This window comes from Bos indicus x Bos taurus, chromosome 16, assembly GCF_003369695.1.
Source record: "Bos indicus x Bos taurus breed Angus x Brahman F1 hybrid chromosome 16, Bos_hybrid_MaternalHap_v2.0, whole genome shotgun sequence".
Classification (NCBI taxonomy): domain Eukaryota; kingdom Metazoa; phylum Chordata; class Mammalia; order Artiodactyla; family Bovidae; genus Bos; species Bos indicus x Bos taurus.
Genome location: NC_040091.1, coordinates 74,748,237 through 74,763,665, shown reverse-complemented (window position 1 = coordinate 74,763,665; position 15,429 = coordinate 74,748,237). Strand labels below are relative to the sequence as shown.

The 15,429-nt window shown below is 48.8% G+C and overlaps 1 long non-coding RNA gene across 1 annotated transcript; it reads left to right on the top strand.

Annotated features, from left to right (window-relative positions):
- Positions 1–310: 310 nt before the first annotated feature.
- On the top strand, positions 311–14,336 carry LOC113906935. The gene is made up of 2 exons (XR_003515043.1): positions 311–553; positions 13,204–14,336. It is a non-coding gene; the product is annotated as an uncharacterized LOC113906935 (long non-coding RNA).
- The last annotated feature ends 1,093 nt before the right edge of the window (positions 14,337–15,429 follow it).

The following is a 15,429-nucleotide window of genomic DNA, read 5'->3' as shown; positions in this document are numbered from 1 at the left end:
GGGAGGGAAGCCCCCCAGCCTTGCCCGGGGCTTTGGAGACTGGCCGCAGGCCTGGCCGCCGCGCCGCTCCCACCCGATCGGCGGCCCGGCTCTTACCTCCAGCGGCCGCCCCCTCCCCGCCAGGGTCTGCACGGCCGCCTCGCCGCGCCCTGTGCGCCCCGCGGCAGGCGCGAGCTGCGCAGCGGCTCCGCATTCGGGCCCGGCGGCGGCCGCCGCTGCCCGGGCGTGAGCGAGCCCGGCCCGCCCGCGCGCCCGCGCTTCCCACGCTCCGCGCGCCGCTCCGCGCCGCCCAGCGGCCGCCGCCGGCACCGCAACCCCGCGGCCCGAGGGGGCTGCCGCAGCCCGGCGGGCCGCCGGCCCAGAACGCGGCTGTGGGTTCACACGGGGCTGGGGGACCCCGCAGGCCGACCTCTCCGGCTCCAGCTTCAGCGCAGAGCGGCTCCTGCCCACCGCGTCTCCCAAGGAGGTCCCAGAGCCTCTGCGTGAGTCCCCTATTCTCCCGTCTGGCGCTCTGACCTTGCCTCCCTTATTGACCTCAAGGCGGTGGAGGCCGGTGAGCGTGGGGACCACTCGTAGAATGGAGGTGGGGCCGGGGGCAAGGGTGGGCAAAGGGAGAGAAGCCCGTGTGAGCTACCTTTTTTCCAGGGCCTTCTTGGGCCTGTCTAGAGATCCAAAGGGTGCACTGGACAGTTCTTGAAGGAGGTTTCTTTTTTGAAAACAACAGACATATGTAGATGCTTCAGTTCAGTTCAGTTCAGTCGCTCAGTCGTGTCTGACTCTTTGAGACCCCATGGACTGCCGCACGCCAGGCCTCCCTGTCCATCATCAACTCTCGGAGCTTACTCAAACTCATGTCCATCGAGCCATCCAACCACCTCATCCTCTGTCGTCCCCTTCTCCTCCTGCCCTCAATCTTTCCCAGCATCAGAATCTTTTCCAATGAGTCGGTTCTTCGCATCAGGTGGCCAAAGTATTGGAGCTTCAGCTTCAGCGTCAGTCCTTCCAGTGAATATTCAGGACTGATTTCCTTTAGATGCCTCAGACCCACCTGTGAAATAAAACCTTTTCTCTACTCTAGACCCTTCAGAGAATTGAAGGAGGGCTGTGGACCCTCTCTCCAGAAAAGTGCACACTCATCCCTAAACGTAATTTTTGCACCATCAGGGAATTCTCAGACTTGTCAGAGCTCCCTGTACCCCAGCTTAAGGTACCCTAAGACAGCAGGAGATGGGGCTGGTGACTGCCTGTGCCTGCTGCCATCTTTGCTAATGCTTTTTCTTCCCTCAGGAATACCTGCCTACTGCAATCCCACATTTATGCCTGTAGACATTCCACCTCTCCTTTACAACCAGCTTGAATACCACTTCCTCCCTGGTTTTCCCATTCAGAAGTGTCTACGACCACGGCCTCCTGGCAACATGTTCTCTATGCCGTTTATGACTATTAATCCTATTCATGTGGACCTGTAGTTACTTTTGTGATTAGTTGTCTTTTCACATCTTCTAGGTTATAAACTCTTATGGTTTCTCCCTCTGCATCTATGAAGGTGCTTTATACGGTATGCCCTTGACAGTGAAAAGTGAAAGTAAAGTCGCTCAGTCATGTTCGACTCTTTGCGGCCCCGTGGACTGTAGCCCACCAGGCTCCTCTGTCCATGGGATTCTCCAGGCAAGAATACTGGAGTGGGTTTCCATTTCCTTCTCCAGGGGAAGCTTCCCAACCCAGGGATCAAACCAAGGTCTCCCGCATTGCAGGCAGACAAGTTTAACCTCTGAACCACCAGGGAAGCAATAATCAAAGGGAAGCGGGGTTGAGGGAACAGGAGGTCTGCTGGAGACCCAGGGAAACCAATGCCTTTGCTCCAGAAGAACCAGATGCCCCTCATACCAGATGCTTCACCACCAGCACACGTCCACACCTTGGCTGCTGGCAAGTAGAATTCTCAAGTTTGTTGTTGTTCAGTCACTCAGTCGTGTCTGACTCTTCGAAACCCTGTGGACTGCAGCACGCCAGGCTTCCCTGTCTTTCACCATCTCCCAGAGCTTGCTCAAACTTATGTCCATTGAGTCAGTGATGCCATCCAACCGTCTCATCCTCTGTCATCCCCTTCTCCTCCTGCCTTCAATCTTTCCCAGCATCAGGGTCTCTTCTAATGAGTTGGTTCTTGGCATCTGGTGGCCAAAGTATTGGAGCTTCAGCTTTATCATCATTCCTTCCAATGAATATTCAGGGTTGATTTCCTTAAGATTAACTGGTTTGATTTCCTTGCAGTCCAAGGGACTCTCAGGAGTCTTCTCCAGCAACACAGTTCAAAAGCATCAGTTCTTAAGTGCTCAGCCTTCTCTATGGTCCAACTGTCACATCCGTACATGATAACTGGAACCATAGTTTTCACTACTATGGACCTTTGTTGGCGAAATAATGTCTCTGCTTTTTAATATGCTGTTTAGGTTGGTCATAGCTTTTCTTCCAAGGAGCAAGCATCTTTTAATTTCATGTCAGCAGTCACCATTCACAGTGATTTCGGAGCCCCCAAAATAAAGTCTGTCACTGTTTCCATTGTTTCACCATCTATTTGCCATGAAGTGATGGGACTGGATGCCATGATTTTCATTTTCTGAATGTTGAGTTTTAAGCCAGCTTTTTTACTCTCCTCTTTCACCTTCGTCAAGAGGCTCTTTAGTTCCTCTTTGCTTTCTTCCATATGGGTGGTGTCATCTGCATATCTGAGGTTATTGATATTGATCCATTGTGCCTTTTATTCCTTTTTCTTGGGGATGGTTTTGATCACTGCCTCCTGTACAATGTTATGAACCTCCATCCATAGTTCTTTAGGCGTTCTCAAGTTAGCAGGATCTTTTCATCCACTGCTTCTCCTCTGGGCAAGACAGACATAATTTACAGGTCCCTGGGTGAATTTGGGGTCCAGGCTCATGCAGGATACACCTGACAAATAGCAGATATTCTGCCCCAAATGCCCCCTTGTCAAATAAGGGAAATCTTCACTCACCAGTTGCACAGGCCAGATACAAGCTGGCATCATGCTTGACTCCTTCCCCTACCTTCCCTCCCTGCATTCACGTCCCCCATCAGTCACCATGCCCGCGGTCCATTTCAGAGATTGCCCTTCTCTCCATCTCCATGGCCCCGTCTCAAGCTCAGACCACCATTATTTCTTGCTTCAGTTCCTGCGTCTGTCTCCATCCTAGCTGGCCTACCTGCCTCCAGTCTCACCAGGTTCAGATCCAGTCTCCACATCCCAGCCAGAAGATCTTCCAAAAATATCATCTACTTCCCTGCTGAAAGCACTCAGGCAGCTCTGCATTTATTAAGGACGAGGTCCAAAGTCCTTCCTTCACCCAGCTCTCTCAGCCTCCAGGCTCTGGCCCTTGCTAACCCTCTGGCCTCCTTTCTCTCTGCTTCTCTCTCCCCCTTTGTGCTTCACTTGTACCAGATATCAAGCTCTTTCCCACATTGAGGTGAGAACCCCCTCCCCTGGTTTGTGAGGCTACGTCCTACTGATTAGGGCGTCCCAGGCGGCGCCAGTGCTAAAGAACCTGTCTGCCAATGCAGGAGGTGTAAGAGACGCGGGTTTGGTCCCTGGGTGGGGAAGGTTCCCTGGAGGAGGAGATGGCAACCCACTCCAGTATTCTTGCCTGGAGAATCCCATGGACAGAGGAGTCTGGTGGGCTACAGTCCACGGGTTGCAGAGAGTCGGGCACGAGTGAAGCACTTTAGCACGCACGCGTGTCCTCCTCATTCTTCCAAGTTTCCCTTCTGTGTCTGTCTCCACCTATGTCACCTTGTCCTCCGCACCTGGAAACATTCGTCACAGAGACTGTTCCTCACTTAGCCGACACCCACTCTCTCTGCCACGCCGGGAGCGCTGCAGTAGAGTACTCAATGCTGGGCACGGTACCTGGTGCCAGATAGGAGCACAGATGTTTACTGCTTACCTGGTGAATGAAAGCTGGGAACGGGACACCCAGCCCAGACGGGGGACTCTGGGACGGACACCTTGGGGCTGCAGGGCCTGAGAGTCAGGCGTGGTGGGGCCAGGCCCACCGCGGCTTTTGAATAATCACACCACTCACTGTTTACCAATGAGTTTCAATCTTTTTGAGTCTTGGATTTTTTTCTCAATTGAAAAATGGAGATAATAATGCTCTGGGTTGCTCTGAGGGTTGCCAGGTATCTATGTAGAAGCCCTTTGTAATTTTAAAGTTCTCTATGTAATAGTAATACTGGATTACTTTGCTTAATCCTCTCAGTACCATTTTGACAGAGGCGACTGACATTTCCCATTTTGCATATGAGGAAGCTGACGGTGGACAATGGAAATAACTTGCCTGAGGGCACCAGCTGGTTACCAGGAACAGAAACCTGTCCCTGGGTTCCAAGTCCAGGTTGTCTCCACCACCTTACCACTGCCCCTCCCTTCTAACATGCTGACATTCTGAGTGTCCTACAGCTAACGTATGGCCACTTAACCGTTTCCAGAAGGGGTTTTTTGGGGGGTGGGGCCCAGGTTGGGGGGAGGTGTGATGAGTTGTTGGCCGAACGTGGATTATATAACTACAGGTATCCAGCAGAATTGGGTTCAGGAGGAGTTGACCTTGGAGCTGACCCTAGACTCCCTATCTCTGCCCCTTCTCCCGCCCTCGAGGGGTAGCCTCAACTGACCATTCCCTTTTATTACATAGTTGGGCCCCCCTGCAGAACCTAAAGTTCCCAGAAGCTGGTGAGCTTCTCCTGCCTCCATATTTTCAATTTTGTATGTTAGCAACTATTTACTGAGCTCATCTGAGTGCTTTGTCACTGCCTGTGGAGTCCTGGACAAACGACTAACCCTCTCCAAGCGACAGTTTCCCCATTTTTCAAAATAGGATGGCTAATGGTCTGTCAGGAGAAGGCAATGGCACTCCACTCCAGTACTCTTGCCTGGAAAATCCCATGGACGGAGGAGCCTGGTAGGCTGCAGTCCATGGGGTCGCTGAGGGTCAGACACGACTGAGTGACTTCACTTTCACTTTTTACTCTCATGCATTGGAGAAGGAAATGGCAACCCACTCCAGTGTTCTTCCTGGAGAATCCCAGGGACTGGGGAGCCTGGTGGGCTGCCGTCTATGGGGCCGCACAGAGTTGGACACGACTGAAGTGACTTAGCGGTACCAATGGTCTGTCACATGCCTGATTTGAGGGTTACAATAAGACGATGTCCTCACCCCTGCTGGTGGGCTGTTGCTGATGGAGACCCCTGTCTCCAGCCCCCTCTCTGTGTCTGCTCACCTCCATTCCAGTGCATGGGCGTGTGTGTTCGGTAACCAGGGGAGGGCAGAGGGCGGCGGAGGGGCTGGAAAGGACAGGAAAGGAGTCCGAAGGCCGCCGTGCTCCCAGGAGCATGGAGAGAGCTGCGGGACGCAGAGTCTATCTGAGCTGCTCAAGGATGACTTGTAAGTTCTTGTGCCCTTTGAGTTTGCTTGACACGGTCAGCCGCTGCAGCGATGAGAGGCTTCTCTTAGCTCTTGGTGGGCAGGGGGCATGGACCCCTGAGAGCCAGAACAGAAGGGGAAGCGCTGAGTGGCTGCTGTGGTGCCCACAGCTGTAAGGGCTTATAGGAGGCGCCTTTCTGGGGACTTCCAGAAATCCGCTGGGCTCCCCTCGTGGCTCAGCGGTAAAGAATCCGCCTGCCGATGCAGGAGACACAAGAGATGTGGGTTCAATCCCTGGGTGGGGAAGATCCCCTGGAAGAGGGAATGGCAAGCCCCTCCAGTATTTTTGTCTGGAGAAGCCCCGTGGACAGAGAGTCACAAAGAGTCGGACATGACTGAGCAGCTGACTACACAAAAGCAACTCTAGGGCACTCTAAGAATGCCGCCGAAGTCATCGAAACATGGTTACAGACATAGAGAACAGAGGTGGTGCCTGGCGCGTAGTAGGAACTCGGCGTGTGTGAGTTCCCTAAGAAGCTCACGCGTCAGCGTCAGGGCAGAGCCCCTGCTCCGGAGCCTTCTGATAACGCTGCCTGCCTTTGCCCTAAGCATGTTTGTTTCTCACTGTGTCCGGTGCCCCAGGGAACACCCAGTGGATCTGCCCTTCACAGATCCCTGTGTGTGGTGATGGTGGTTTTTCTCTTTCAAGATGAAATCATTTTTTTTCCCCTTTCTGTTCAACAAAGACAACAGCCTTTTGGTTTTTGATAAACGTTCCCTTCATGCTAGCAGGTGGATTTGCCCTGGGCACTAAGCGCTGTGCTTTTAACACACACGCAGGCCCAGCTGTTTGAATCTGCTGCGCACTCCAGTCTTTCTTACTTCTCTTATCTTCTGCCCCCGGGGTTTGAGTTTTCTCTGCCTTGGCAGGCTGATAACATGTGGAAGGAGGAGAACAGTTTTAATTAATAGACTAATTAAGTGGTACAAGCCTTTAATAGCTGATTATAGGAAAGTCGTTCCCCACCCCCCCACCAAGTGATTGATTTATTTATTGTTCTTGTGCTGCATTATGGCAAAATAGTCAGCTTCTCATTATCTTTTGGTTGGTTCCTTGGGTCTTTTCCTTCTCTCCCTCTTCGTGTGTCCGTTTGCTAACGGTGGGCACAGGCAGGATGGGAAACCTTAAACCAGGGGATGAGCAGAAGCAAGGGTCAGAGTGCTGGTGCTACCCGCGTCTTGACAGCGACAGTTAGAAGGGGGAGGGGAGGTAGGAGGGAAAAGATGGCAAGAAAATCCTAGCCATAATTGTAAGCTTATCTCCCCAAGACCCTTCACTCATGATCCCTCCCCGTCGTAGGCCATCACTCACACGCGTCGGGGGGCGTTCAAAACCAGCACAGTGTGGAGTTTTAAAGAATGCACTGAAATCCAACTGCCTGAGTTCAAACCTTGCCCCTCCCACTGGCTAGCTATGTGGTCTGGGCAAGTCCCTTAACCTCACTGTGCCTCAGCCTGCTCGTTTATAAAGTAAGAATATAATCCTAGGTTCCTCCCTAGGATTGGGCATCTTTAGTGGCTCAGATGGTAAAGTATCCACCTACAATTGCAGGATACCTGGGTTTGATCCCTGGGTCGGGAAGATTATCTGGAGAAGGAAATGGCTATCCACTCTAGTATTCTTGCCTGGAAAATTCCACGGACAGAGGAGCCTGGCAGGTTACTGTTCATGGGGTCAAAAAGAGTCAGACACGACTGAGCAACTAACACTTCCAACTTTCCCTAGGATTGTCATGAGAATTAAGTGAAACAAGCCAGGTAAAGCACTTAGCACATACTAAGCCCAAGCAGATGAGCTATGACCATCACTACTGTCTGAAGTTATCTAAATTGACTGCTACATAGAAGGGAGTTGATAAATGTTTGTAGAATAAATGAATGACTACATCATAATTTTCAAGTAGATTGTGAGTCCTTGAAGGTCAAAAGGGTGAAGAAAAGAGGAAACTGCCCATTAAATCATAATAAGAAGCTACCTGTAGTGAGTGCTGATCACGGGTTGGGCTCTGAGCTAATTGGTTTCTGTACATTCTCTCATTTAATCCTGACGTAATGTGATTTTTGCCAGCCTTCTTAGAACATGTTTTCCTTAAACAGCCCCAGCCCCCGGACCAAATTTTGTGGGCAGTCCATGTCCTCCCCAAGATTTCCAAGGATTCTTAGGGGATGGGCTGACATTTTCATGATCCTGGTTTCTTATGAATTCCTGCTCAAGCTGAATTCAAGGTTATTTCCCTGCATCCTCTTAGTCTCAGAGCAAATCGAACTCTTCCCTTCCTTCTGTCCGGAAAGCCCCCAGAGCACAGGGCCATTTTGAGTGGAAGACTTTTACTGAAGGTCAAGAGGCAAGACAGGAAGTTATAGCACCACCTAGAGCAAGCAGAAGCTGCAATTCACCACAGTAAAGCTCCCCACCTCCCTCGCCCCTGTGCCTTCTCCCTTGGCTGTTTTGCTACCCAGAGCCCTGCAGCAGCCATTTTTCCTTCCTAAGAGCCTTCTCCTCCATGTCTCTACTGTTCTCCACCTTGCCCTGAAAACATCAGCTTCCTGTTACTTAATCACACAAATACATTTAGCTCTTTGAACAAAGGTCTCCAGTCCAGGCTGTTCTCAGTCCTGGGTCAGAGGAGCTAAGGAGATGGCGGGGTATAGAGCGGCTCAGCTGCTTGTCTCCGCCACGAAAGTTTACCGGAGTGTCCTCCTCAACAAATGAGCCACTGAGATGAGATGGCCTGAGATGGCCTCTGAGATGACTCCTGCCCCACTTAGAGTGAAGAAATATGGCAGTCCTATTTCTGCATATTTTTTTCTTCCTGTTATACTTGTGGTCATGTTGCAGGAAGGGGAACCCCTTCTAGGACCCGAGAGTGGGCTTCTAACACTCAGAGACAGACTGTCCGAGACACATGCTGACAAAGCAAGAGACTCTACTGGGAAGGGGAGCCGGGGCAGAAAGTGGGAGGTGAGGGACCCAGGAGGACCGCTCCACCACGTGGCTCACAGTCTTGGGTTTTATGGTTGTGGGGTTAGTTTCCAGGTTGCCTCTGGCTAATCATTCTGACTCGGCCCTTCCTAGTGGTGTGTACATGGCTCAGCCAAGATGGACTCCAGCAAAGAGGATTCTGGGAGACTGGTAGGACATATGGACTGTCGTCTCCTTTTGACCTTTCCCAAATTCTTCCGGTTGGTGGTGGCTTGTTAGGTAATACCATGTTCCTTTCCGGGACCTGCTGTCAAAATAACTCATGCAAATAAATGGTTACGGGCCAGAGTGGGTGGTGTCAGTGTTTCCCCTAACAATCATGGTAGGAGGTAGATAATATTATCTCCATTTTTTTCCAGATGAGGAATCTGGAAGTGAAAGATGTTAAAAAAAAAAAGTGACCCACCCAAAGTCACACAGCTCATTCAGAGCTGGACTCCCAGGGCGGGCCTGTCTGATTCCAAAGCCAGGGAGGCAGATCACGACACCGTGTGGTCACTTAATGCAGCTCAAGCTGGTCTGAGGTGGTTCTACTTCTATGGTAAAACTTTCTCAGGAAATCTTTCTGTGAGGAAGGCAATGTAGGTCATAGGAAGGTGAATTGATTGACTGAAGACCCAAGCCATTAAAACAGATTTAGAGCTAGAAATAGCTACATATCTATAGCTTCATGTATGAGACCCAAGAGTTGTTGCTATTAATCACTGCTGAATGATTACTCTGATTGCTTCAATTTTGTTGATGCTGCAGTTGCTGAATCTGCTGTGCTTTATTCAACCTTGGGTAGGGCCTCTTCTCCAGGAAGATAAAGAAGGTTTTCTTCTGCTTATGGAGTTCTGGCTTCATATGTAAAACATCACTTTGGGAGCCCCTTCTCATCTGTGAAGGCTGGCCGGTAGCTGCGGCTCTTATAAAGAGCTCAATAAATAGCTATGGAATGAATGAAAGAAAGGCTCTTCACTCTCTTTAATTTGTCAGTTCTCTTCCCAAGGCAGGAGTTAGGCAGAAACAGACAAAGGAGCATCCATCCCAGCTGGGCAGCTGGCAGGAGCACCAAAATTGTTCTGATTCAAGAACATCACTGGAAATGGGATGAGGCTACAGAATTTATCTGCTCTTTTCCCAGAAAGAGTCACGAATGCAGTTAGAATTCTTTAACAAGCTTCTGGGGCAGAGGTGTCCAGATTTTACCACATAGTAGCAATGTGACCCTGGATTTCTCATCCCTAAAATGGGGGTTTGTTACTTATCATAAGGGTTTTTTCCCCTCAGTTAAGTGTGATAATGGAAAAATTCTAGCTTTTATCCTTACTTACTCTTCAGTCTACTCTAATCTGGTTTCTGCCCTCCCACACCCCACTGATTGCTTTCACTGAGGTTACCGATCACCCCTTTGTTGAAAATTCCACTTCTCCATTGGTTGGTGGCATTTGACACTGAATAACAGAACTTTCTCCATGAAATAATCTCTTCCCTGGTTCCTTATGACCCCAGGGCCTCCTGTCATAAAATAATTTATGCAAAGGGTTACCAGCTAGAGTGGGCAGTGTCAGCCTTGACATTTGCATGTCTGCTTGACCATCCTTTTAAGTCTCCATTTGAGGCATCCTTATTATTTGTTGCTGCATAATAAATTACCCCCAAATTTAGCAGCTTAGAATAGCATTGTTTCTGAGGGTTAGGAATTTGGGAGCAGTTTAACTGAGCTGTTTTGACTTGGGCTTTCTCTTGATATGCAGTCTCACTCATTATTCATTCATGAAGATTCTCTTCAGCTCTTCAAGCCCCCTTGCATGGCTCTGGGCAGGAGGCCTCAGTTCTGCACATGTGGGCCTCTGCACAGGACTGCTGGTGACGGGGAGGCGGCTTCCCCAGGAGATCTCAGGGGTGCCGTCCCATCACTTCCGCCCTTGTCACACTGCCCGACCCTGGTACAACGTCAGGGAGGACCACACACCAGTATGAAGATCAGAGACAGCACTGGGGGCCAGCCTGGATGCTGGCTACCATGGCAGCCTTCTTGGCTGACCCTGAAAAGTCAGTGCTCCCCAGAGTTCCATCCCGACACCCGCCTCCTCTCAATCTCCACACACACCCTTGACAGCATGGAACTCCCCTTCAGCTACATCTAAATTTTAAGGTCATCCAAGTCTGCGTCTCTAGCCAAGTTCCCTCTCAGAACCTTCAGCTTGTACACTCTCTGCCTGTGTGCATGCTCAGTCTTGTCTGACTCTGCGACCCCATGGACGATAACCCGCCAGGCTCCTCTGTCCATGGGATTCTCTAGGCAAGGATACCGGAGTGGGCTGCCATTCCCTTCTCCAGGGGATCTTCCTGACCCAGGGATCGCACCCGCGTCTCCTGCGCCTCCTGCATTGCAGGCTGACTCTTAACCCGCTGAGTCACTGACGAAGCCCATCTTACACTCTCTGTTGGAGCCAAAGGCACCTCAGAGTCCACAGATCTGGGCTGAACTCATCCTCAGCCCACGAGCTCGTTTCTCCTCCTGTGTTTCCGTCTCAAGAATGACAGTGTCCATTCCATTGTCCTACAAGAAACAGAAAACCATTTGTCGCTGCCTTTTCCCCTTTCTCTCATATCCAACCACCATGTTAAGGCTATTTGTTTTCTCATTGTTTTTCCCATCTTTTGTTTTGAAAAATGTCAAAATATAGCAAGAGTTAAAAGACCAGTAGAACGATCCCCTATTGACTGGATTACTTCTAGGTTCACAGTTGCTGATATTTCGTGTCGCATTTGCTTTCTCTCCCTGCTTCTCTTCCCTTAGGTTTATGTCTTTTCGTAGTAATATTCAGATGCTATTTGCCATTCTCTCACAGATATACAGTGTGTGTATGTGTGTGTGTGTTTGAAGTTTCTATGTAAATACAGTGGATTTGAAAGTAAGTTACAGGGAAAGAATCTGAAAAAGAGTGGGTGTATGTGGGTATATTCTTCGTTGCATACCTGAAACTAACACAACATTGTAAATCAACTAGACTCCAAAATAAACATTAAAAATAAATAAAATTTATTGATAGATGATAAAGAAAGAAAGTTTCAGATATTATGACACTTCATCCCTAAAGAGTTCTGCATCTGTTTCCTAAAATGTTTAGCCTTCCCAGGGGCTCAGTGGTAAGGAATCCACCTGTAATATATGAGATGCAGGTTTGATCCCTGGGTCGAACCCTGAAGTGGGAAATGGCAAGCCACTCTGGTATTCTTGCCTGGAAAATCCAATGGACAGAGGAGCCTGGTGGGCTACAGTCCACCAGGGGATACAAGGGAGTTGGACACGACCAAGTGAATAAACAACAAAACAGCTCCTAAGAACCATGATGCTCTTCCCCTATGTAACCACAATGCCATTATCATTCCTGAGACCACCTTCCCCGCTCTGCCTCCTTCAGGCCGTGCGCTTTCCTTATCATCACCAGCACAGCCATCTCCTAACTAGGTCCTCCTCTGATCATCCATGCCCCAGGCTTCTGCCAGGGTGAGCTTTCCAAAATACACATCTGATTATGTCACTTCCCTTCTCGGGACCTGTCAGTAGCTCTATATTACTTTCAAAATAAAGGCAGACTTCACAAGGCATATAAGCTTTCATCATGTAGATTCATTTACAGCCGTCTCGCCCAGCACTAGAAATGTAACATGAGCTACATAAGTAACTATTCATAGAAAATTTGCTTATTTTTGGCCCTGCCAGGTCTTCACAGCTGTGTGGAGGCTTCAGTAGTAGCAGCTCTCGGGCCCCAGAGCTCGGGCTCAGCAGTCACGGTGCTGGGCTTAGTCACCCTGGGTCATGTGGAATCTTCCCTGACCAGGGATCACACCTGTGTCCCCGGCATTGGCAGGTGGGTTCTTCACCGCTGGACCAGAAGAGAAGTCTGGTAACTTTACATTTTAAATGTAGCCACATTTTTAAAAGTTCTTAAAAAACAGGTGAAATGAATTTTAAAAATACGTTTTATATAATCCGATATGTTCAAAATCTTATCATAGCAGCATAAGCCCAACATAAGAACTATTAATGAGATGTCTTACTTTTTCTCCTGTCTTCAAAATCTGACCTTTATTTCATATGTACAGCATATCTCAATTCAGATGCTCACTTTCCAAGGGTAAATGAAAAATGAATTCTTACCAAAATAACAAGATTATATTTAACAAAAAAATTTATGTTGTTCCAGCTGACTTAATTAAAATTAAATAAAATGGGAAGCTCTGTTCTTCCTTCACACTGGCCACATCTCAGGTGTTTAGTAGCCACAGGGGCTAGTGGATCCTGAAAAAGGGAATTCCTGAGCAGCAGTTCTCAAAGTGTGATCCAGGGTCTCCCTGGGGGTCCTCAAGACCTTTCCAAAGGGCTCACTAAGGTCAAAATTATTTTCATGACAATTAAATGCTATTTGCCTTCTTTCACTTTTTTTTCTCCCATCAGTATAGCACAGCGGAGTGTTCCAGAGGCCACATAACATGTAATGTGACCACAGATTGAACATAGAAACATTTAAGAGAATCAGCAGTTTGTATTAAGCAGATAGTGAAGAAATTTACCAAATTGCGAAACAAGACTTCTTCTCTCCTGACTTGCTTTTGTCTTGGAAAGTATAATTATTTTCCATTAAAATGTGTATATTTATATACTCAATGAGATGATTATTTTTAAATGAATTAATGAAAAGATTGAAATGTTCTCGGTTTTACTTTCTGATACAGTAATTATCGATGGCGAGAACTCTCACTTCTCTATGGTGTCAGAGGGCTTTGAGAAGAGCTGGCCTCCAGCAGCCTGGCTCTCCAGCTTCATCGCTAGTGATTTCCTCTCCTCTCTCATACTTTTCACATGAACATCCAGCTCCAGACAAGATGAAGCAGATCCACTTTCTCCCTCTTCCTCTGGTTAAGTGCTTCCTAAAATCCCGAACATCACAGATACAACAAACATCTGAAAGGCAAAGCAAAGGCTAGGGACCCCAGGACTCAAGGAGTGACATGGCACCGAGGTGGTATCAACAGAGCCCGAGATGGGTTGCTGAACTTCTGCTCTGGTCCAGCAATAACGAGAAGCCTGCCACCCCTCAAGTGTCGACGGCTGCATGGAGACCCTGGACTTTTACCCCCACCTGGCGGTAACCAGGAGGTCACCCTCCACCCCGCCCCACCCTGCCTGGCAGAGCAGTAGGAAAGGGGCCCTGCTGAAACAGATCAGTCTCAGAACACAATACCTGAAGTGTCCAAGATGCAATTTAAAATCACTCATGATGCCAGGAACCAGGAAAATTTCAACTTGAATGAGAAGAGATAATTAGCAGATGCCAACACGGAGATGACAGAGATGTTGGAATTATCTGACAAGGATTTAAAAACAACCATCATCAACATGCTTCACTGAGCAATGGTAACATTGCTCAATAACTTAAAGGAACGAATAGCAAGTCTCAGCGCAGAAATAAAAGGTGGAAAGAAGGCTCATATCCTTTACTTGGGCCTTAAAAGCGCCACTCGTGTTTCCGGGATGACCACCCTCACCTCATGCCTGGGCCAAGGCGTCTGCCTCTTCTTAGAACACCCATCTCTCCTTTTTAAATCCTGCTTGTCCCGGGGGTCAGCTGAGATGTCACCTCCTCTGCGAAGCCTTCTTTGACTTCCATGCCCCTTCCTCCTGAAAGCTCCCCACGCCATAGCACTCACACTCAACTCCAATTATTCTGTCCTCTCTCCCTCCACACCTACCCAGTGTAAAAACTTGCCAGAGAGACTGTGTCTTATCCCAGGTGCCTGGTATAGCACCTGGCTTAAGCACTCAGAAAACTGTTGAATAAATGAATAAATCTGTGAATAAATGGAAACTCTGCCGTGACTCTCTCTTTTATTGAATACATCTAATTAATGCCTGTGGTCAGGCATTAAATGCCGCACACAAACTGTGATACACATCTTTTTGGTATTTGGCTTCCCTTCATAGCTCCTACTCCTCTGCCACACTGGAAAACAGTGCTTTGTTTTCCTGGAACTTCAAAACACTTATTATTTGTCACATACAATGGTTAATTTCTTTCTTTAAAAAAATTTTTTTTATTGGAGTAAAGTTGATTTACAATGTTGTTTCAGATATACAGCCAGATGAATCAGTTATACATATATATATCTCCACTCTTTTTTAAAAGATTCTTTTCCCACATAGGTCGTTACAGAGTGTTGAGTAGCGTTCCCTATTGAATAGGTCCCTAGTGAGGACCTGGTGGGCTTCCCTGGTGGTTCAGATGGTAAAGAATCTGCCTGCAGTGTGGAAGACTCAGATTCGATCCTTGGTTTGGGAAGATCCCCTGGAGAAGGAATGGTTACCCACTCCAGTATTCTTGCCTGGAAAATTCCATGGGCAGAGGAGCCTGTCAGGCTACACAGTCCATGGGGTTGCAGAGAGTCGTACACGGCTGAGTGACTAACACTTTCACTTCATTGTACACGAACTTGCTAGTCATCTATTTCATACAGGTGGCACTGGCCACCCCCCGCTCCAGTGCTCTTGCCTGGAAAATCCCATGGACGGAGGAGCCTGGTGGGCTGCAGTCCATGGGGTCCCTAAGAGTCGGACACGGCTGAGCGACTTCACTTTCACTTTTCACTTTCATGCATTGGAGAAGGAAATGGCGACCCACTCCAGTGTTCTTGCCTGGAGAATCCAGGGACGGGGGAGCCTGGTGGGCTGCCATCTATGGAGTCGCACAGAGTCAGATACGACTGAAGGGACTTAGCAGCAGCAGTGTGTATATGTCAATCCCAGTCTCCCAATTTATCCCTCCCCGCTTCTTTCCCCTCTGGTAACCGTAAGATTGAAAACACAGTATTTTGTTTTGTTTTTCCTTTTTTGGCAGCACCATGGGCCTGGTGAGATACTAGTCCCCCACCCAGGGGTAGACTCCGCAGACTCTGCAGTGGTCA